We start from the raw sequence: 22,595 nt of genomic DNA, 5'->3' as shown, positions 1-22,595 counted from the left end.
CACAGCTTTCCAGGTACCACAGCAAATAATTCAACAAAGAGGTTAAGTCAGGGAGCTGAACTAGTCTGGTTTGTCCACCAGCCAGAACTAGATTCTCTGTTCAACCTGACATTTCTTACAGGGTAGATGGTTTTGGCAGGAGACAATTGTTTTTCTAGGCTGCAGCTAAGTAAGCACCTAAGTGCCATCAGCTTCATCTGGAGAGAGTCTCTCAGAAAAATCTCTTTCTCCCTCACTGTTCCATGCTTGGAACCTTCAACATTTTCCCTGACAGTCATGCCAGCTAACTTACGTCTATTGCTTAACTTTTCCTAATTCCTTCATAAGAAAGCTAACAATAAAAATGACAATCCTACCCAAATTAATTTACTTGTTCAGTGCCATACCTATCAAACTACCAAAAAATTTTTTTATTGAATTAGAAAAAAATATAACAAAGTTCACTTGGAAGAAGAAAAGATCAAGAATATTAAAGGAAATAATGAAAAAAAATGTGAAAGATGGAGGCCTAACAGTACCAGATCTTAAACTGTACTATAAAGCAGTGGTCATCAAAACAATATGGTACTGGCTAAGAGACAGAAGAGTGACCGAATGGAAAAGACTAGGGGTAAATGACCTCAGTAAGTTAGTATTTGATAAACCAAAAGATCCCAGCTTTTGAGACAAGAGCTCTGTATTTGCCAAAAACTTCTGAGAAAACTATAAAACAGTATAAGAAAATTAGGTTTAAATAAACTTCTTATATCCTATACCAAGATAAATTCAAAATGGTTACCTGACTTAAATATAAAGACTGAAATCATAAATTTGTTAGGTGAACATAAAATAGTATGCTTGTCAGATTTATGGGAAAGGAAAGAATTTAAGACCAAACAAGAAATAGGGAATATTACAAAATGTAAAACAAATAATTTTGATTACATTATATTAAAAAGTTTTCCTACAAACAAATCCAATGCAACCAAAATTAGAAGGGAAACAACAAGTTGGGCAAAAAATCTTTATAACAAAAACCTCTGACAAAGGTCTAATTATTCAAATTTATAAGGAGCTAAATCAATTGTACAAAAAAGCAAGCCATTCCCCAATTGATAAATGGGCAAGGGACATGAATAAGCAATATTCAGATAAAGAAATCAAAACTATCAATAAGGACATGAAAAAGTGTTCTAAATTTCTTGTAATTAAAGAAATGAAAATCAGAACAACTCTGAGGTAATACTTCACACCTAGCAGATTGGGTAACACGACAACAAAGGAAAGTAATTAATGTTGGAGAGGATATGGAAAAATTGGGACATTGGTGCACTGCTGATGAAGTTGTGAACTGATCCAAACATTCTTGATGGCAATTTGGATCTATGCCCAAAGGGCTTTAAGACTGCCTGCTCTTTGATTCAGCCATACCACTGCTGGGTTTATCCCCCAAAGAGATCATAAGGAAAAAGACTTGTACAAAAATATTTATAGCTCTTTTTGTTAAATGGGGGAAGGGGGTTCCCTCCATTGGGGAATGGCTGAACAAATTGTGGTATCTGTTCCTGATGGAATACTATAGTGCTCAAAGGAATAATGAACTGGAGGAATTCCATGTGAACTGGAATGATCTAGAGACTGATATATTGTGGCACAATTGAATGTAATGGACTTCTCAACTAGCAACAATTCGTCGACACAGGACAATTCTGAGGGACTTATGAGAAAGAACGCTATTCACATCCAGAGAAAAAACTGTGGGAGTGGAAACAATGAAGAAAGACATTTCTTTGATCATATGGTTCAATGGGGATATGATTGAGGATGTAGACTCTAAACAATCACTCTTGTGCCAATATTAATATTATGGAAATTGGTCTTGATCAATGATACTTGTAAAATGCAGTAGAATTGAGTGTTGGCTATAGGAGTGGGGTGGGAGTAGAGGACAGAAAGCACATGAATCATGTAACCATGGAAAAATATCCTAAATTAATTAATTAAACAAATAAATCATTTAAATTGGTAGCAAAAAACTTAAGGTGATAGATCCTTTGTTTCACTCACTATCAGTTGCCTTGGACTGATGGGTCATGATCTCTGTACCTCCATTCACTACAGCCCCACTGAATGGAAGGTTTTCTTTAGTTTTACTGTTTATTTAACCTCTCTGAATCTGTTATCTGATCTCTAAAATGAAGTTGGTTATTTATCCCTTCTAGTCCCTTCCATCTCAGTTTTTAACATAAATTTGTATCTCACTTTACAAGGTGATATGTAGGGCAATTACCTATTGAACTCAAAACTTTATTAACCAGCATTAAAGCAATGATCCCTGGAAATCTTGTTGAATCTTGATGGACTTTTTTGACTTGAAGGTGTTATAAGCATTGGACACTCTAATTATTCTGAATTCACTGAAAAATGAAATTGAAAAACTCATTAAGAGTGGCTTCCAGTGAAAAAACTGGGATTCAAATCCATTTCTTCTGGCACCACATCCATAATTTTTCCTACTGCCAAATATGTGACATATATCTCAAAATTCAAAATGCTTTTGTAATATCAACAGAATTTGCTTCCTTTAGACCTGAGTAATATAAAACTTGAAATATTCTCTCTAAAATCAGTTTTAAGTCATAATACTTAGATGTTGCTTGAATATAGTTTGTCCTAGAGTTCAAACTATCACATACTACAGGCTGACTATGAACAATGAAAATTAATTTACTCCTTGACATGGATGAATCTTCTCACTCTATGCTGGTGAATAATTTGGTTCTCACCCATTATAGCATATTTAAATTGTGAAGTCATAGAGAAGAAAGATAGCAAAGGTCTATGAAGGCATCAAGTCAATTATTCTACTACTATAGAATCTATCCCTGGAATATGCTTTCTAATTGTCATACCCTCAGTTATATTTGAATTGCTGAATCATATTCCTGAAAGGCAACAAAAGGGCTCAATTAGAAAATTGGATATATGTTTATGGAGGCTTTTTTTTTACTTCCTTTATTTAGATATCTAGAGAGAACTAATGATTGCAGATGTTGGGGGAAAATAAAAATAATCAACCAAACAATATTTTTTCCATTACAATATAAGGCAACTTTGTCATTAAGTAAAAAACGAGACTTATTTAATCAGACTTCTGTTTCTTGAAGCATGGTATTATTGTCTTCTTCTACTGATCAGATATAGGACATAAAGGAATGTATGCTATAGCATACATATATAGTATATAGTGAGGGCTAATGATTACATTAAAGAGAAATCAGACTATGTTAAAGAGTCTTAGTTTTGGAATCAATCTTAGAAATAATCTACTCCAGTTCTTTTATCTTACATTTTAAGAAACTGAGGCTGAAAAGATTTTGGAAACATGCCTAATTCATGGCCAAGCCAGGACTGCAACCCATGTAACCTGATTTAGAGTGTAGTGCTCTTTCCACCAAGTTATGTTGCCATATGTGAATTTGGAATTGCTTTTGTTAAGAGGGAAATTTTCTTTTTTTTTAAATAATTTTTATTTTTTAGAAAAGTTATCATGATTACATGATTCATGTTCTTACTTTCCCCTTCACTGCCACCACCATATCCAATGCACATTTCCACTGTTTTTAACATGTGTCATCAATCAAGACTTATTTACAAATTGTTGATAGTTGCATAGCTGTGGCAGTTTCGGGTCTACATCCCTAGTCATGTCTGCCTCAACCCATGTGTTCAAGCAGTTGCTTTTATTCTGTGTTTCCTCTCCTGCAGTTCTTCCTCTGAATGTGGGTAGGGTTCTTTTCCATAAGTCCCTCAGAATTGTTATGGATTATTGCATTGCTGCTAGTACAGGAGTCCATTACATTCTATTTTACCACAGTGTATTGGTCTCTGTGTACAATTTTCTTTTGGCTCTGCTCCTTTCACTCTGAATCAATTTCTGGAGGTCTTTCCAGTTCACATGGAATTCCTCCAGTTTATTATTCCTTTCAGTGCAATAATATTCCATCACCAGCATATACCACAGTTTGTTCAGCCATTCCCCAATAGAATAGCATATCCTTGTTTTCCAGTTTTTATCCACCACAAAAATGGTGGTTATGGATATTTTCGTATAAGTCTGTTTATCTATGATCTCTTTGGGGTACAGACCCAACAATGGTATAGCTGGATCACAGGGCAGGCAATCTTTTATAGCCCTTTGAGCATAGTTCCAAATTGCCATCCAGAATGGTTGGATCAGTTCACAACTCCACTAGCAGTGCATTAATGTACCAATTTGGCCACATCCCCTCCAACATTCATTACTCTCCTCTACTATCATTTTAGCCAATCTGCTAGGTGTAAGGAGATACCTCAGAGTTGTTTTGATTTACATTTCTCTAATTATTAGAGATTTAGAACACTTTCTCATGTGCTTATTGATAGTTTTGATTTCTTTATCTGAAAATTGCCTATTCATGTCCCTTGCCCATTTATTGATTGCGGAATGGCTTGATTTTTTATACAATTGGTTAAACTCCTTGTATATTTGAGTAATTAGTCCCCTATCAGAGTTTTTCATTATAAAGATTTTTTTCCCAATTTGTTGTTTCCCTTCCGATTTTGCTTGCATTGTTTTGTTTGTACAAAAGTTTTTAAATTTAATATTATCAAACATCCCATTCATATTCAGAGTTATAATTATCAGTTGTGTATTCCCCAACATTTTGATATCCTTTCTTAGTTCTACCCCTTCTTCATAGGCTATTTCCTTTTAAACCAGTGATTTCTTTTAAACAAGTAACCTTTGACCCCTCCTTTGCTTTACTACCCTTTCTACTCCCTCTCTTGTTATTCCCCTTTTTTTTATTTTAAGACCTAATGAATTCCCTCTCCCTTCTCCTCCCCTCCCTTTTTTGACCTCCCAACTCCTCTAGTCCCCTTGGTTTATCCCTTCTGACTTTCTCAGTAGGGTTAGAGAGAGTTCTATATCTCAATGGATATAGGTACTCTTCCCTCTCAGGGTTAATTACACTGAGAGTAAGGTTTAAATATTACCTCTTAATGATCTCTTCCTCTCCTTCTTATAATAGAATTCATCCCTTCCCCTTCCCATGCCCTATTTGTGTATAATAGAATATCCTAATTTTCTTATTCATTCAAGTTTCTCTTGGTGTCGTCTACTATTCACCTTCCTCTTTCCCACCCACCCCCTTACCATCTTAGACCATTTAGTACTCCAACCTCTCCCTGTGAATAATTCTTCTAATTACTATAATAGTGAATAGAGTTCACTACAGAGAATTACACATAACATTTCTCCATATAGGAATACAAATAATTAGATCTTATTGAAGCCCTTAAAGAGGCAAATTTAAAAATAAGAGTTTTCTTTCTTTCGTCTCTGTTTCTTATTTACCTTTTCATGTGTCTCTTGGTTTTTGTGGTTGGATATCAAACTTTCCATTTAGCCCTGGTCTTTTCTGTGCAAATACTTGGAAATCTTCTATCTTGTTGAATGTCCATACATTCCCCTGGAAGTATATAGCCAGTTTTGATGGGTAGGTGATCCTTAGTTGTAGACCCAGTTCTCTTGCCTTTCTGAATATTATATTCCAAGCCTTGTGGTCTTTTAGTGTGGAGGCTGCCAGATCCTGTGTGATCCTGATTAGTGCTCTTTGATATCTGAATTGTATATTTCTGGCTTCTTGTAAGATTTTTTCTTTTACTTGGAAGCTCTTGAATTTGGCTATTATATTCCTGGGAGTTATCTTTTCTGGGTTTAGTGTAGAGGGCAATCTATGGATCCTTTCAATGTCTATATTGCCCTCTTGTTGTAGAACTTCAGGGCAATTTTGCTGAATAATTTCCTTTAGTATGGAGTCCAAATTTCTATTAATTTCTGCTTTTTCAGGAAGAAAAATGATTCTCAAATTATCTCTTCTAGACCTCTTTTCTTAATCTGTCAATTTCTCAGTGAGATCTTTCATGTTTCCTTCTATTTTATCAGTCTTTTGACTTTGCTTTATTTGTTCTTGTTGTCTTGAGAGATCATTGGCTTCTACTTGCCCAATTCTTGTCTTTAGAGACTGGTTTTCTGCTATATTCTTTTAATTTTCCTTTTCAATTTGGTCTATCCTGTTTTCCAGCTGTTTGTTTTTGTTTTCCAATTAGCTTATTAATTCTTTTGATTTGGGGGCATCCTTTTCTAATTGCCCAATTCTAGCCATTAGAGACTGGTTTTTGGCTTTAATCTTTTGGTTTTCCTTTTGAATCTGGTCTGTTTGGTTCTTCAAGGCTTCCAGCTGGTCATTTCTGGTCTTCAATTTGCTTATCAATTCATTTGATTTCTGAGCCTCACTTTCTTATTGTGAAATTCTGCCTTTTAAACTGTTATTTTCTTGCCAGTTCTCTACCATCTTTCTCATAATCTCAGATTTGAATTCTTCAATAGCTTGTGACCAGTTTTCATTTTGGAGGGAAGGTTTGGATATGATTACTTGTTTGTTCTCCTCTGCTATTTGCTCTGTTGTCTGGATTTTTTCTGTGTAAAAGTTGTTGAGTTTTAAAGATTTCTTCTTGATCTTTCTCTTCTGGGGTTCTTGTCACTGGCTTGCCATTGTGAGCCGCATGCCCTCTCAGCTTTATCTTCACACCCAGAGTCTGTCTGTGCTCTTTGGGCTCCTGAGGTCTCAGGTCTGGTTGTTCTCAGGGTCAAGCCTTCTTGTGGTCCCCTGGCTTGTTCCTCTGTCCCGAAGCTCCTTTAACAGTCTCAGGGAACTGCTTCCACAGTCTTGCACCCTTCTACACTCTGTCCCCACTCAAGGTCCACATTTGTACTCAGGATTCGCATCTGCAGCTGTGACCATGTTTGCGCATTCTTTAGCCTCTTAGGGTCTTAAGTCTTGCTGCTATCAGAAACAGGCCCTGGTTGTCCCAGGTAGCTGTCAAGGACATAATGGATGCCCCAAACTTGCTCTAGCTCTTATGTGCTGGCTTTGGCCCTGTAGGTGGTATGTATGGGGGAGGGGGTTGCTGAGCTCGCATTTTTGTAGAGTTGTTTCACCCCCTTATAGCATGGAAATGGCCCGATTCCAAGTACCTTCAATGCTGAGCCCTGTTGTGGGGTCCCTTCGTTCGCCTAGATTTGTTTTTATGTCCCCTTGAGGAGTCCTATATGTTTAGGTTAGGAGAGGTTAAGCAGCTGCTTTTTATTCTGCCGCCATCTTAACCCGGAAGCTAAGAGGGAGATTTTCAATCAAAATGTCACCACCTTAAGACAGAGGGTGAAAAGAACTGAGAAAAATCTTTGGTATATTTAGCTTTCCATATGCTTTGAGAAGTTGTGGCTTGTGCAATGAATAAGCCTTAAAACAGACACAGGAAGGCACTGACATCTGTTCATTTGTATGCTGAGTCTCAAGATGCCTATGTTGTCTGTCAGAGCACAGGCAGTTTAGCAGAAAGGGTGAAGAAAAAAAAGTGGAGTTAATTGAGGGAGTTTCATATAATTTTAACATGGGTTTTTTGATATTCTCAAGGATGGAGGAATTTGTCCATTAGTAAGAACGGTAACAGCAAAAATATAGTTCATATTATTTATATTGATCCATATGATTTTATAAATCAAAGAATAATAATTTAATGAGGCAGAACTCTTTAGAAAAAGAAAAGTCGGAGAGATGCTAAAGGAATGAGACAGGTCTACAGTAGATTAGGATGATTTCTTTTTAAGGACTTATGAGAAAATATGAAAAAAAATTGTAAAGTTTAAGATGATGATGACAGAGTACTTTCTGCACTGATGAAAGGACAAACAATAGTGATGAAATCAAGAGTTCAGTGAAAAATGAGGAGCAAAATTTAAAACTATATATTTTAACAATGAAGTAAGTTCCATTAAAAGTCCTTAATTTATTGAGTTTCTTCTTCATACTTAAAGAACCTGGGACAGAGAAATTAAAGAGTCTACTTAACCACTTTGGACCAGATGGATTTCTTTACCTCTTGAAAGGATCTTTCTACTTGATTGCACTGAGTTGAGTAGGAGTATCATAAAATCATTCAATCATTCCAAGGGGTCAAACCAATTAAATTAAATGAGATCAAAGAGACTTCCTTCTTTTCAGAAGTGGAGGGAGGAGAATATGAATTCTAATACCTATGCTACTATCAGGCATATTTTATAAGTTTGTTGGTTTTTCTAAAATTATTTTTTCTTTTTTTACATTTATTACTGTGATGATCTTCAAAAACCAAAAGGGTCGTGATAAATTAGGAAATAAAGGTTATACAAAAACAATGTATTACAAATAAGATAGAGGAAAAACTAAAGTATTACATAAGATCAGGGTATCTACACAGCAGGATATTCTTACTTCCATTTGGTCAAACTGACTTGCAATTTCTTATAAATAAATGTACAATTACAAAGATGAAGGCATGAAAGAACATATATACAAAATATGGGAGACAGAACTTTCATTGATGTGAATATTGTGTTGCTATAATATACGTACATACATATATAAGTCAAAGCACTGAAGAAGAGTCCGGAGATCCATTTCCTTAACAATTTTCTAACTTTATTAATTTAGGAAAGGGAGCAGGGAGAAAGAGATATAAAGACAAAGACAGAGACAAAGAAATAGAAAGGAAGAAAAGCAGAAAGGAAGGAAGGGTGTAACAAAGGAAGGAATGGAAGAAGAAAAATAAAATAGGTTTTGAGATTCCTTTATTTAAAATACTAAGTACATAAGTACCTCATATAAAGTATTATGTCTAGATGTCTGCAATTTTCAGTCTTAGGGGACTTGAGAAGAGACCACATTTCCACAGATTTTGACAATGCTATTTGACAAGATAAGAAATAAAATACTAAAGTAATCTCACATTTGAAAACAAAAATGGAAATAGAGCAGATGTCATTTTGTAAATGGAGAATAAAAAGGTTTCCTGTTTGTCAGCATCCAAAGTTTAGAATAATTTCCTTCCATCAGGAGTTGGGTTTTAAATTATTCTAAAATGGTGGGTAAGTAGGGGCAACACAATTAAGTTTATTAAAGTTTTTGGTAAGTAATTTACTGATACTGTAGCTAATAGATGTTTTATTGTAAGATACCACATTAGGCAATTATGGGCAATCTTTTTCTGTTCCATACATTTAACTTCTCTGTCTTGATAAATGATTCAGCTAGTTTGGTTCCTTGTTCTGCTGCAAATCAGGAAGAATAGTATGTGGAATATAGAAGATGGTAGTCTTGAATTGCTGAGGTATGCCTCTTGCTTGAGAAAGAAGGTCCCAAATTAGCTGTCAGAAGGCCTGAATAGTATTCATTAAAGCCATCAGTTCTATGGAGTAAGAGCCCCATTATCCTTCCCAATTCCTGCTACCCTAAACAAAATGGTGAAGGAAAGAAAGAAATAGTGAAAAAAAGAAAGAAAGAAATTTGGGAAGAAATAAAGAAAACCTGACTATACTTGTAGGATGTCAGATGACAATAGATGAATGTATCCTAAACCTATATCTGCATTTTTTAACCTTGAAGATTAATTTTGTCTTGATATGCTCCCTAAGGATTGCCAAAATTTATTAATCTGCAAAGAACAATGTGCTTTAGAAAATACTCACGAGTCAAAGGAAACAGTATTGCAGTTTTAAATTGGACCATAATATCATAGCATATACATCTTTGTTGTTTAGTTGTTTTCAGTCACATCTGACTCTTCATGACTTTATATGAGGTTTTCTTGGCAAAGATACTGGAGTGGTTTAGCATTTCCTTTTCTAGCTCATTTTACAGATGAGGAAACTGAGACCAACAGGGTTAAGCAACTTGTCCAAGATGTCACAGCTGATAAGTGTCTGAGGTCAGATTATGATTTCAGGAAGATGAAATTTCCTGACTCCAGGTCCTGCACTCTACCTGCTTCACCAATTACTTCAGTTACAATTACTTCACTCCTACTCTGAACTAGAAATGTCTAAAAGGATCATATTTTGAAGATTCTGTAGCATGAACTTATTTGCTGTTTAAACTTAACAATTTCTTCTCTTTTGACCTTAGATTCTTCAACTTTGAAGTGTCAAAACTGAATTAGTTGATTTTGGGAGGTTCCTTCCAAACTAAATCCTTTGATTATTTCACTATATTATGTAGTATTCTTTATTCTACCTATTGCCTTCAGCATATTAAGCAGATATATTCACCTACACCACACCTCTTTTCTTGCCTCCCCAGTTATTAATTTTTTCCACTCTTGAACTTACTTTTACCATATTATAAATATTAATATTTACTTGTGTACATGTTGTATCATTCCAACATGCACAGCCTATTACTCACAAGCATATAATATGCAAATTGAATTCAGGGATCATTTCATTTTGGATTTTGTATCCTTAATTATTTTCCACTAATGGCACATTGTAGGTTCTTAATAAATGTTTAATGAATTATATGTAAATGAATTGAGAATAAAAGGAAAATTGATAATTAGATATAGTCTTTTAAGAAACAACCTTTTCCACATGTGTCACTTGTCATTGGTCCAAGATCATCTACTATTGCTGAGCCAGCCCTCTCCAGCAAAGGCAAATAGTTGCATTTTAATAACAGGCTTACATTCACCTATGTGCAATTGCATAAGAAATTTATGTATACACATGCATTTATTGGTTGGGGAAGATTCAAGGACATGTTAATATGAAAAAATGGTACAAAAGAAAAGTGAATGTTTCTCTTTGCTATTATATGGCAAATAGCCTATCTTGGAAATTCTAGAATTGCTCTGTGTCTTTTGATGCTACAGTTATTATCTTATCATTGCCTCTATGTTTTTCCTTGACAGTCTAGAGTTATGTGGGCTCATTAATTTCCAATAACAAGGTAATATCTAAACATGGTGCCTCTTTCAGTCTGTGTCTCCAAACCAAACATATCACAGACACAAAACAATTACCTAGTTAATTCAGGGAATTACAGTTAATACAAGAAACTAGCTCTATAAATTGTAAGATGGTCATTTAAGGAGATGAAGGTAAAAATGACTGACCTGCCCTTGCACATAGTTCAGGAGAGGATATTGTGTTTTGAAATCTGAGTAGAGGAGTGAAAATCCATTCCAGATATTGTTCTCTGACACCTATGTGATTATATATTTTTCATTGCATATCTCCCAACATTATAAAGCATACTAATATGATCTTAAATAATGATGTTTCAATGCTTCAAATTCTCAATCAGTGCTTAATAAAATGTCTGCAACATAGTAGGTTTTCAATAAATGTTTATTAATAAATAATATGCTATTGCATGATGTGACATGATATCTGATTTGCTTCTTGAAATGATGTAATATAATATTATACTACTCATGACTATTTCTTAATTTTTGATTCACTAACTAGATGAATAGAAAAGTTTTTATCAAATGCAAATTATTTCTAGATATAATGCTATTTGCTAGAATTATAAGTACAAAAGCAAAGATAGCTCCTGTCTTGAAGTAGTTTACTTTCTAAAACAACAATAATCACTGGAAGTGGTAATCAGGAAGACATAGTTTGGTTAGAGAAATTAGTGGGGTCTTAGGGAAGTAAATGGACCCATTGATTGAGGAAAAATGTAAGAGTTAAATTGATCACGGTTCATGAATATAGAAGTAGTGTGGGAAGTTAGAATTCCATTCTTTATAAGCACTTTCATTAAATCATATTTGCTTATCCAAGTATAGGGAGATAAAATACTGTGTTTAGAAGTCAGAGCACAGATGTGGGGACTTATCTGTCTAGCACCCAGAGGACTGAGTTGTCCTTTAGGATGAGTATCAGCAGATAGGTGTTAAAAGCAATGTACTCCTTCTCTGAGCCTGCTGATTCCAAAAGAACTCTACTGTGGAGTCCTAGCATTTATATGGCCAAGGATAAAAAAAAAAAAAAAAGATAAGAACACATGCAGATTTGCATTTTTTTTCAGACTTCTAGTGCTTCTCCAGTTACCTTTAGAAATAATGTCCTTTGCTTGGAAGGAGGGATGTGTTTGAATATCCTTTTCATTAAGCCTAGAAATTCACTTTGAAACAATGGCCAGAGAGAATAATTTAGCCTGAATCAGTATAAAGTACTTCCAATTAGGTTTTCTTGAATCTACACTCAAAGGACCTGGGAATCAGCATATATGCAGGACTTTTTCTCCACCTCAGTGTTGTTTAGAGAGTATCAGCACTAGAAACCAAGTGATTCTCAGAAGGTGCTAAGGAAAAGCTAAAATAGAACATAAGAATGACTTTTTCCTCCATTTTTCCACTCCATGTATTCTACATTTCAGAATAAGAAACTCTCTTTCAAACAACTATGCAGTACAATTTCATCTCTTTGTCCTTTTCCTCACCCTATTTCCTTTCTTGGAATGCCATGTTTTCTACCATCTTCTTCTTATTTACCTGGTGAACTACTTGTTGTTCTTCATTTTCAAAAAGGACAGATGTCATCATGAGGGTGATGTCTTGACTTGCTCTTGAGTTTGATTTCTGAGGCCAAGTTGCAAAATATTGTCACTTTCTTCCAGCCATTGAAGTCCAGAGAGAGGACAAAAATCAAGATGACAGGTGATGGCCCAGGATGCAACAAATGACCTTGGCTTCTTTGATATTTGACCAAGCAAAAAGCACTTATGCTTTATCTGTCTTCCTGGCCATTGATGCAAATCGTTCTCATCCAACCATTACACTTGGGGAAGTCTTCATGTGTTTGTGATAGATATCCTCCTAGTGACCAACACTTTTGAAGCCTTTTATTTTTCCTGTATAGTTTTTTCCCAGGCGGATCAGTAAATTGGCATTCAATTTACAAGTAAGGTTTTGATATATAATATGGGATTTATTCTCATATAAAAATAGGATTGATTACCATAGAAGAATGATAGCATTCATCACAGAAAGAATAACTAACCACTACCAGTATAATACATGGAGAGGCTAATATTTGCTTTGGACTTAGTTTTTTTTTTTTTTTTTTCAAGTTACTAATTAGCTTTTACCTCAACTGAGAACTCTCTCATTGAACCCAAGTTGAATATTCTTCCAGGGAGCTTCTCACTTTGATAATAATTCTTTCCTTATCTCAAATCTTTTCCATCCGCTACTACAACCACAACTCTTCTGGTAGCCACCACCTCTGATGCCAAGCAGCTCTAGTCAGTGCTTAGGCATGTGACATTAACCATTAAGCTGAAATCTATCTCCTTTTAAATTCATTTCATTGGTCACAGTTTTGTTTTTTATAGTTGCACAAAATGACACTAATCTCTCTTTCAAAAGAAATTTCTCTCTCTCTCTTGAAGTATTTTTAATCAGAAAAAAATATCCCTTAATTGCTAAAATGATTAAATTATTTCTGGAGAAAAATATGTTTTTAATTGTCCTATCAGTTAATAAATGTGAATGCCTTTTTAAATGTTCAACCAGATCTTAAATGACCACATAATCATTATTCCCTAGTCATTTAAATTCTCAGATCAAGAAGTTATCTAAGTAAAAAAGGACATACTATTGAGGGAAGAGGGGATTCATTTTCTGTCTGGTGGCAAAACACCTTTCTGGTAAAAGTTCTTACATTTTTTTAGAATTATAAACTGACACTTCTGGACTGCAAGCAATGTCTCAGACAGAGAACAAGAAAATAACAATGATTTCTCAGACCTATAAAGTCATTTTTCTTCCTTTAGAAGAACTCCACCACTCTCTCTTTTCACAAATGTGTTCTCTTTGAATTGTCTGCTTATAAATCTGTCTAAAATTATGATCAGTCAATTTTACTTTTTTTTATAAATGCATCTCTCCATAATTAGTTTTCTTTGTAATTTTATGTGCTTTATTTTATGCATGTTTAAACATAATTCTGAGAAAGAGTATATAGGTTTCATCAAGTCAAGGATCCACGACAAACAAAAAAAATAAGAATTCTAGTCCTAGATACATTAAACCATCATTGTTAGAATTGTGATTCAATAGAATTGAGAAGCAACCTGGAATTATGTAAATAAAGCAATGTCCATAAACTTTGACCTCAAGATACTGGTACAAGGAACTTACTCAAAGTAGGTCATACAGATGAAGAAATTCTCATAGACAACAAAATACAGCAGGACTTTTTGTGGTAGTAAAGAACTAGAGGGAAGGGGAGGCCGAAGTTGACACCCAAAGTAGAGTGGTTAAAATTTTTTCTTAAGCAACAATAATAAAATGTTACTGTACTATAAGAAATAATGAATCTTCTAGATAAGCATGAAAAAATTTTTATGAACTTTTGGACAATGAAATAAATTGATACAAAATATGTGCAATGATTACAATATAAATGGAAAGGAAAAAAAAACATAAGACAACTGAAAATGAATGTTACAGAATTACAAAGAAGAAGCATGGTCATAAAGAACACATTTTACATGACATATCCCACCCCCACACTCTTTTGGAAAGGTGGGAATTCCCTAATTGTGGAATATGCCATATATTTTCAAACATTTTCAATATATTTAATTGCTTTTTAAAAATTTTTTTCTAATCTTTGTCTGAATATACCCACATATTTTTTTATATTGAATTTATCAGTGGGAGGGAGAGAAGTAAATGTCTTAGGAAAAAATTAAATAATATGAAAACAAGAGATTTCAATAAAATATTTTAATAAGAATATGCTCTGTTCATGATGAAACTTATGAGTGTCCTTTCTCTGTTCAGACTGTTCCATCCAAAGTTGATAATACTGATTCCCCAGAAAATTCATTGTAAAGTCTTAATAAAATGCAGAATACATATATACAGAATATGTATATGCAGAAGAGGGAAGAGGAAGACATATCACTAGATACTCTAGAATTCCTAGTCTCCTTCAAGAATCAGTTTAGAGGAAGTAGCAATTAGAAAAGGAAAATAAATTGAAGGGATTAAAGTAGTTAGTGAAGACTAAACTATCACTTTTTGCAGATAATACTACGGTATACTTAGAGAATCCTACAAAATCAACTAAAAAGTTAGTAGAAATAACATTTTTAGCTAAGGTGCAGGATACAAAGTGAACAAACATAAATCATCAGCATTTCTATATATTTATAGCAAAACTAAGCAGTAAGAGTTAGAAAGAGAAACTCCATTTAAAATCACTCTAGACAATATAAAATATTTGGGAATCTATCTGCCAAAACAAACTCAAGAATCATATGAACAGAACTACAATATACTTTTTTTTTTAAACCCTTGTACTTTGGTGTATTGTCTCATAGGTGGAAGATTGGTAAGGGTGGGCAATCGGGGTCAAGTGACTTGCCCAGGGTCACACAGCTGGGAAGTGGCTGAGGCCGGGTTTGAACCTAGGACCTCCTGTCTCTAGGCCTGACTCTCACTCCACTGAGCTACCCAGCTGCCCCCTACAATATACTTTTCACACAAATAAAACTAGATCTAAACAATTGGAAAAACATTAATTTCTCATGAGTAGGACCCAAAGTATAGAATAAAAATGACAATTCTACTGAAACTAATTTACTTATTCAGTGCCATACTTATCAAACTACCAAAACACTTTTTTTTTTATAGAATTAGAAAAAATTAAAACAAAGTTCATCTGGTAGAACAAAAGATCCAGAATATCAAGGGAAATAATGAAAAAAAAAAGTGAAGCATGGGCACCTACCAGTATCAGATGTTAAACTGTACTACAAAGCAGTGGTCATCAAAACAATATGGTACTGGCTAAGAGATAGAAGGGTGGATAATGGAATAGACTAGAGGTAAATTACCTCAGCAAGCTAATGTTTGATAAACTCAAAGCTTCCAGCTTTAGGAACAAGAATTCACTATTTGACAAAAACTTTTAGGAAAATTAGAAAATAATATGGAAAAAAAATCAGATTTAGATTAATATCTTACACCCTATACCAAGATAAATTCAAAATGAGTGAATGACCTAAATATAAAGAGTGAAATTACAAATAAATTAAGTGAACATAGAATAGTATACTTGTCTGATCTGTGGGAAAGGAAGGAATTTAAGACCAAGGAAGAGATAGAGAATATACAAAATGTAAAATGAATGATTCTGATCATATTAAATTTAAAACTTCTTTTACAAATAAAACCAATGCAACCAAAATTAAAAGAAAAGCAACAAACTGGGGTAAATTTTATAACAAAACTCTCTGACAAGGGTCTAATTCCTGAAATATATAAGGAACTAAGTCAAATGTACAAGAAATCAAGCCATTCCCCAATGGTCAAAGGATATGAGCAGGCAGTTTTGAGATGAATAAATCAAAACCATCACATGAAAAAGTGTTCTAAATCATTCCTAATTTGAGAAATGTAAATAAAAACCAACTCTGGGATACCATCTCACATCTAGCAGATTGGCAAATAGGAAAGTATAGAAAAATAATGAATGGTGGAGGGTATGTGACCAAATTGGGACACTAATGCAGTACTGGTTGAGTTGTCAATTGATCCAACCATTCTGGAAGGCGATTTGTAATGATAACCAGAGGGCTATAAAAGAATGCATACCCTTTGATTCAGCAATACCACTACATTGTTTGTACCCGAAAGAGATAACAAGGAAAAATACTTTTACAAAAATATTCATAGCTATTCTCTTTGTGGTGACAAAAAATTGGAAAATGAGGGGGGTGCAGCTCAATTGGGCAGTGGCTGAACAAATTGTAGTATATGATGGTGATGGAATACCATAGTGCTAAAGGGAATTATAAACTGCTTGATTTCCATATGAGCTGGAAAGACCTCTAGGAACTGATGCAGAGTGAAGTGTGCAGAACCAAGAGAACACTGTAAACAGAGACTGAACCATTGTGGGACAATCATGTGTAATTGACTTTGCTACTGATAGCAATGCAATGATCCAAGACAATCCCAAGGTACTTATGAGAAGAAATGCTATCTACATCAATATAAAGAAGTGTTGGAACAGAAACACAAAAGGAAAACATTTGCTTTTTCATTTCTTTATGTGGGTATTAGATGTGGGGTTTTGGTTTTTAAAAGATTATTACAAAAATGATTAATATGGAAATAAGTATTGAGTAATAATACACATGTATAACCCAGTGGAATTGCTTGTCATCTCTGAGGGTGGGAGGGAAAAAGGGGAGGGAAAGAACATGAATCATGTAACCATGGAAAATATTTAAATAAAAATTAAAAAAAAGTAGAATTCACCAAAGGGAAGAGCAGGTAAAAAAAGCTCACTCAGAAAAATCATGCTTTAAAAATAAAAAATGAGCAACTGAAACCTGATAACTTCATGAGACATCAAGAAACAAACAAAGAATGACTAAAGGATGGAAAAAGTAGAAAAGTAACATATATGATTGGTAAAAAAAATGACTTGAAAAAAATTAAGAAAATATAATCTAAGCATTATTGGGATACCTGAAAGCCATGATTTTTGTAAAAGTTTAGAAATCATCTTTCAATAAATTATCAATAAAAACTGTCCTGATATTCTAAAACAAGAAGGCAACATGGAAATTGAAAAAATCCACTGATAAGTTCCTGAAAGAGAAACCAAAAGGATAACTCTGAGGAATGTCATTTCTAAATTCCACAACCCCTAGGTAAAGGAGAAAATGTTAAAAGTGTTGAAAGCAGCCAAAAAGAAATAATTCTAATATTGTGGGGCCACAGAGAGGATTCAGCAGCTTCTACTTTGAATGATTAGAGGGCATGGAATTTGATATTCCAGAGTTCAAAGGCAATAGGATTTGAGCCAAGAATCATCCAGCAAAACTATGCATGATTCTTCAGAGGAGAAAATGTTATTCAATGAAATAGAAGACTCTCAAACATTCCTGTTGAAAAAACCTGCAGCTAAATGATAAATTTTACTCTCATATACAAGATTCAAGAGAAGCATAACAAGGTAAACAAGGAAGAGAAATCAAAAGACATTCAATAAAATCAAACTGTTAAATACCTACACATGAAGATGATTCTTGTAACTTCTAAAAACGTCATCATTATTAAGGCAGTTAAAAGGAATGTTACAAAGGATAAAGGATGAATATGATTAGATGATATTAAAAAATAAATTAAGGAATGTGGAAGAGAAATGCATTGGGAGGAAGGGGGAGATTAAATAGAATGGGGTAAATTATTGCATATAAATGAGTCATTAAAGAGCTTTTTGGTATACTTCTAGTCAATTCTGATATTCTCATAACTTTCTGAAGCTAAAAGTCCAGTTTCCACTAGTGAAAAAGATATTTAGGCAGAACTAACTCAATGGATAGCATAAAAGATGGCTAATGATTGTACTTAGTATGCTACATTTTCCACATCTGTATACTATATAAGTATGTAAAAGTTAATATGTGTTTTACATAGTCCATAGCAAGGACTGTTTCCTCCCAGTCACTGACAGGTCTGACAATCATCTTTATTGGCAGAGTTGCTTAGATTGCTCTCTCTAAGCAGATGGCTTTCAAATGAATGATGTGCCACAGCCTTGAGACTGTAAGTTATTTTGCCCAGTTTCAATCATTCATCCACTGTCAGTTAAAATGCCCATCATCTTTTATATCTGTTTAATCCATACTGACACACTAGCAATAGAAAACAATATCTCTTAACTTCAGGGAAAAAGAGAAAAGTAATTTGTAAGTGTCTAAATGACTATCAATGACTTCATGGTGGGGAACTACTCAGTGGCCTGGCGCAGGCATAGGTGAAATGAGAAGCAAAAAAAAATCGGATTTTATTCTTTATTTTAAATTCCCACATACCCTTCTGTAATACTGTTAATTGTTTTTGCTTCTCTCTTCCTGATTGCCCACCACCATCATAGCAAGTCAATAATGGAGTTTTTAATAATAATTTTTATATTACATATAAATACAATTAATATTTGTTTTCTTATATTTTGAAATTCATGTTCTCTCTTTCTCCCTTCCATTTCTCCACACCCCCCCATGTCCAAGAAGGCATATGATTTTATATAGGTTGTACACATATTATCATATTTTTTCCCCATGGTCATCATGATATTAAAGAAGGCATACATTGCATACAATAGAGAAAATTTATGGAAGAAATAAAGTAAAGAATGGTACATTTCAATTTTCATTTTGACTCTGTTCCTTCTTTCGTGGTGGATATTCTTTTTTTGTTATGACTCTCTTTGAGTTGTTCTAGATTCTTACGTTTTAAATAATAAAGTCATTCACAGTTAATCATCAAAAATTACGGTTATTATTGTGTACCTCCTTATTCTACTCACTTCACTTTGCACTACTACATATAAGTATTTCTAGTTTTTTTGGTAATCATCTTTGTCATGCCTTATGTCACAATAATATTCCATTACAAGCTTATACCAGAAGTTGTTTAGCCATTCCCCAACTGATGGACGTCATTTTAGTTTCTAGTTCTTTGCCAGCACAAAAAGAACTGCTATAACTATTTTCATAGGAAGTTTTTCCCCTTTTCTTTAATCTCTTTGAGATGTAGAAATAGTAGGAGTATTGCTGGTAATCAAACAGGATGTACAGTTTGATGGCCCTTTAGCTAAAGTTCCATATTGCTCTCCAGAATGGTCATATCAGTTTGTAATTCCACCACTAGGATATTAGTGTCCTGCCTTTTGCACATCTCCAGCATTTATCATTTTCCTTTTTTATACCTTTAGCCAGTCTGATACGTATATAATAGACATTTTAAGGCAAATAAAATTCTTTTTATTATGTATTAATTTTTATTTATATTTTTAGGTTGAATAATTTCAAACATATTCCTAATATTTTGATAGGAATAGGTTGGTTTTTTGGTGTTGTTTTTAAAAGAAAAGAAAATACTGTGAAGGTAAAACAGTTAATTGGTTAAACATGCCTTGCAATGGTCTTTTAGCAATTTTCCTATAGAAGATCTGGTTCAGTTGTTCTAAATAGATAGGCAAGTTATTCTAAGGCCAAGTACCCAAATGGCATTAATGTGTGTCTTAGTTGGTAAGGATTCATACCAAGAACAAGGCAAGGATACAAGATGAAAGTAATATAAATGAAATCAGTCCACAATGAGACTCTTCCTCGGTCCAATTCTCAAGTAGCAAGAAGTTTCTCAAAAGAATAAAGGTGAAATTGTTCCTGATCAGAGGATCAGTGTCCATGTTCCCTGCAATTTAACCCCTAATGATGGATACTGCTTTGATGAGTGGAAGTAGATGATATTGTTACCTCTTCTTAGGAGATAATAATGTTCATTATAACTATATTATGATTATTCCTTTTTTCTTCAGTTATATTATATATTTTGTGTAATTTCCCCCTTTGCTTACTTTATTATGTATCAGTTGACATAAGTTTTCTTTTGCTTCTCTAAACTCTTCTTCATTGTAATTTTTTGTAGTTTTGTAGCAATAGTAGCAGCAGTAATAGCAGTGGTGGTTGTAGTGGTAGTAGTTATTGTTGTAGTTGTAGAACCATAGGGTAACTAAGAGTCTTTTCTAAGATCCTTGCTAGTAGTCTTGAAAGTCCTATCTGAAGAAGTAAAACTTCTCCAGGCAAAAGGAGTGCTTCAGAGATAACACATAGATTTAGGTCAAGGGATCTCCAGGTTCTAGTTCAACCTTTTAGAGATGCATAAATTGAGTTCAATTCACATAGATAGTGAATATTAGAAGTGACATTTGAACCCAAGTCCTCTGATTCCAAAGAAGATATTCTTTCCACTCTCCTATTCCTGCCTTCACTATCCATCTTAACTTTCAACTGAATTATTCTCTGATTCTTTCAACCATCCTATAGAGTTCAGTCCCTACTCAAGCATACCTCCTCAAGATCAGGATAGTTATTTGAATGGTTTCTTAGTGACAGGGACCTTATTGAGTATAAATGTAAAAAATCCTGGTGAAATGAAGAGAGTGCCAGACTTGAAGTCATGAAGAACTGTACTTAAATCTAGCCTCAGACACTTACTAGTTATGTGATACTGGGCAAGTCACTTTTTTTTACCTCCGTTTCCTCATCTATAAAATGAGATTGGGAAGGAAATGGATAAAACCATTCTAATTTGAGAAGAAAATGATAAATGGGATGATAAAGAGTCAGACATGACTGAAAAACTACCAATTAACAATAAAGCAAATATAGGGGAAATCTTCATAATAATAAAAGAACCAATCCTTATCTTGAATCTGTTAGTATTCTTAATTATGTCACAGAGGACAATACTTTTTTTATAAAAGGATAGTATAAGGATAGTAATACCTCTTCTTTCTCTAATTCCATGACCTTCAAGCATAATACCTTTAAGTTTAAGAAATAAAAGGGTCTTTACCATCTCTAACAAGATGTAGATCATTTTTCCATCAAAGAACTATATACCTGAAAACCTCCGGAGAGTTAATTTAATCCAGTTCACCCACACACCACATTTAATTTTGAAAATAAAGAAACAGAGGCTTATATTGGTTGTGATTTTCTAGGATCGCCCAGCTGTTAGTTGACAGAACAAGAGCCAAACCAAATCTCCTACCATAAATTTCAGAATCACATAATATCAGCTTTTAAGGACCTTAGCTATCCAGTGATATTTCCACTTTAGACTCTAGTTTGACCTTGGATCAGAACTTAAGAGTCTTGACATTTCATTCTTGAATTGCCAGTTATATATAGAGAGGTTTACATACTTTTCTCACTCTAACTTCATGATTGATAGGGGCTTATTTTATATACTTTGACTTCGGTAAAATTGTTAATTTTTTGGATTAGTTTTATGATTGGTTCTCTAGTATTCTCTAAGTATACCCTCATATCACTTCCTATTATATTTCCTTCATTTTTCATTTATAATATAGTTATTTAATAATTATGGTGATAATGGGCATCCTTGCTTCATTCCTGATTTTATTGGGAAGGCTTCTAGTTTACTCCCATCACAGATAATGCTTGCTGATATTTTTAGATAAATGCTATTTATCATTTTGAAAAATGTTCCATTTATTCCAGTGTTCTCTAATGTTTTAATAGGTTTTTCTGCAGCTATTGAGAAAATCATGTAGTTTCTGTTAGTTTTGATATTGATATGGTCAATTATTCTGATAGTTTCCCTGATTCTAAATCACGTCTTACAGTCTTAGTATAAAACTCATGGAGTTATAGTGCATGATTCTTTTAATATATTACTGTAATCTCCTTGCAAGCATTTTATTTCAAATATTTGCATTAATGTGCATTAGGGAAATTGTTCTTTAGTTTTCAATCTTTGTTTTTCTCTTCCTGTTTTAAGTATCAGCATCATATTTGTTTCATAAAAGAAGTTTGGTAAAACTCTTTCTTTACCTGTTATTTCAAATAATTTATTTACTATTGAACTTAATTGATCTTTAATTGTTTGATATAATTCACTTTTGAATCTATCTGCCCTGAGGCTTTTTTTCATTGATGACTTGTTCAGTTTCTTTTTCCTGAGATGGGGTTAAGTCTTTTATTTCCTTTTTCTCTTAATCTTAGCAATTTATATATTTTTAAATATTCATCTATTTCACTTAGATGGACAGATTTATTGGCATATAGTTGGGCAAATACACACACACACACACACACACACACACACACACACACACACACACA

Source organism: Gracilinanus agilis, chromosome 3, assembly GCF_016433145.1.
Source record: "Gracilinanus agilis isolate LMUSP501 chromosome 3, AgileGrace, whole genome shotgun sequence".
Classification (NCBI taxonomy): Eukaryota; Metazoa; Chordata; class Mammalia; order Didelphimorphia; family Didelphidae; genus Gracilinanus; species Gracilinanus agilis.
The sequence above is the reverse complement of the archived record's forward strand: the minus strand, read 5'-3'. Positions refer to the sequence as shown.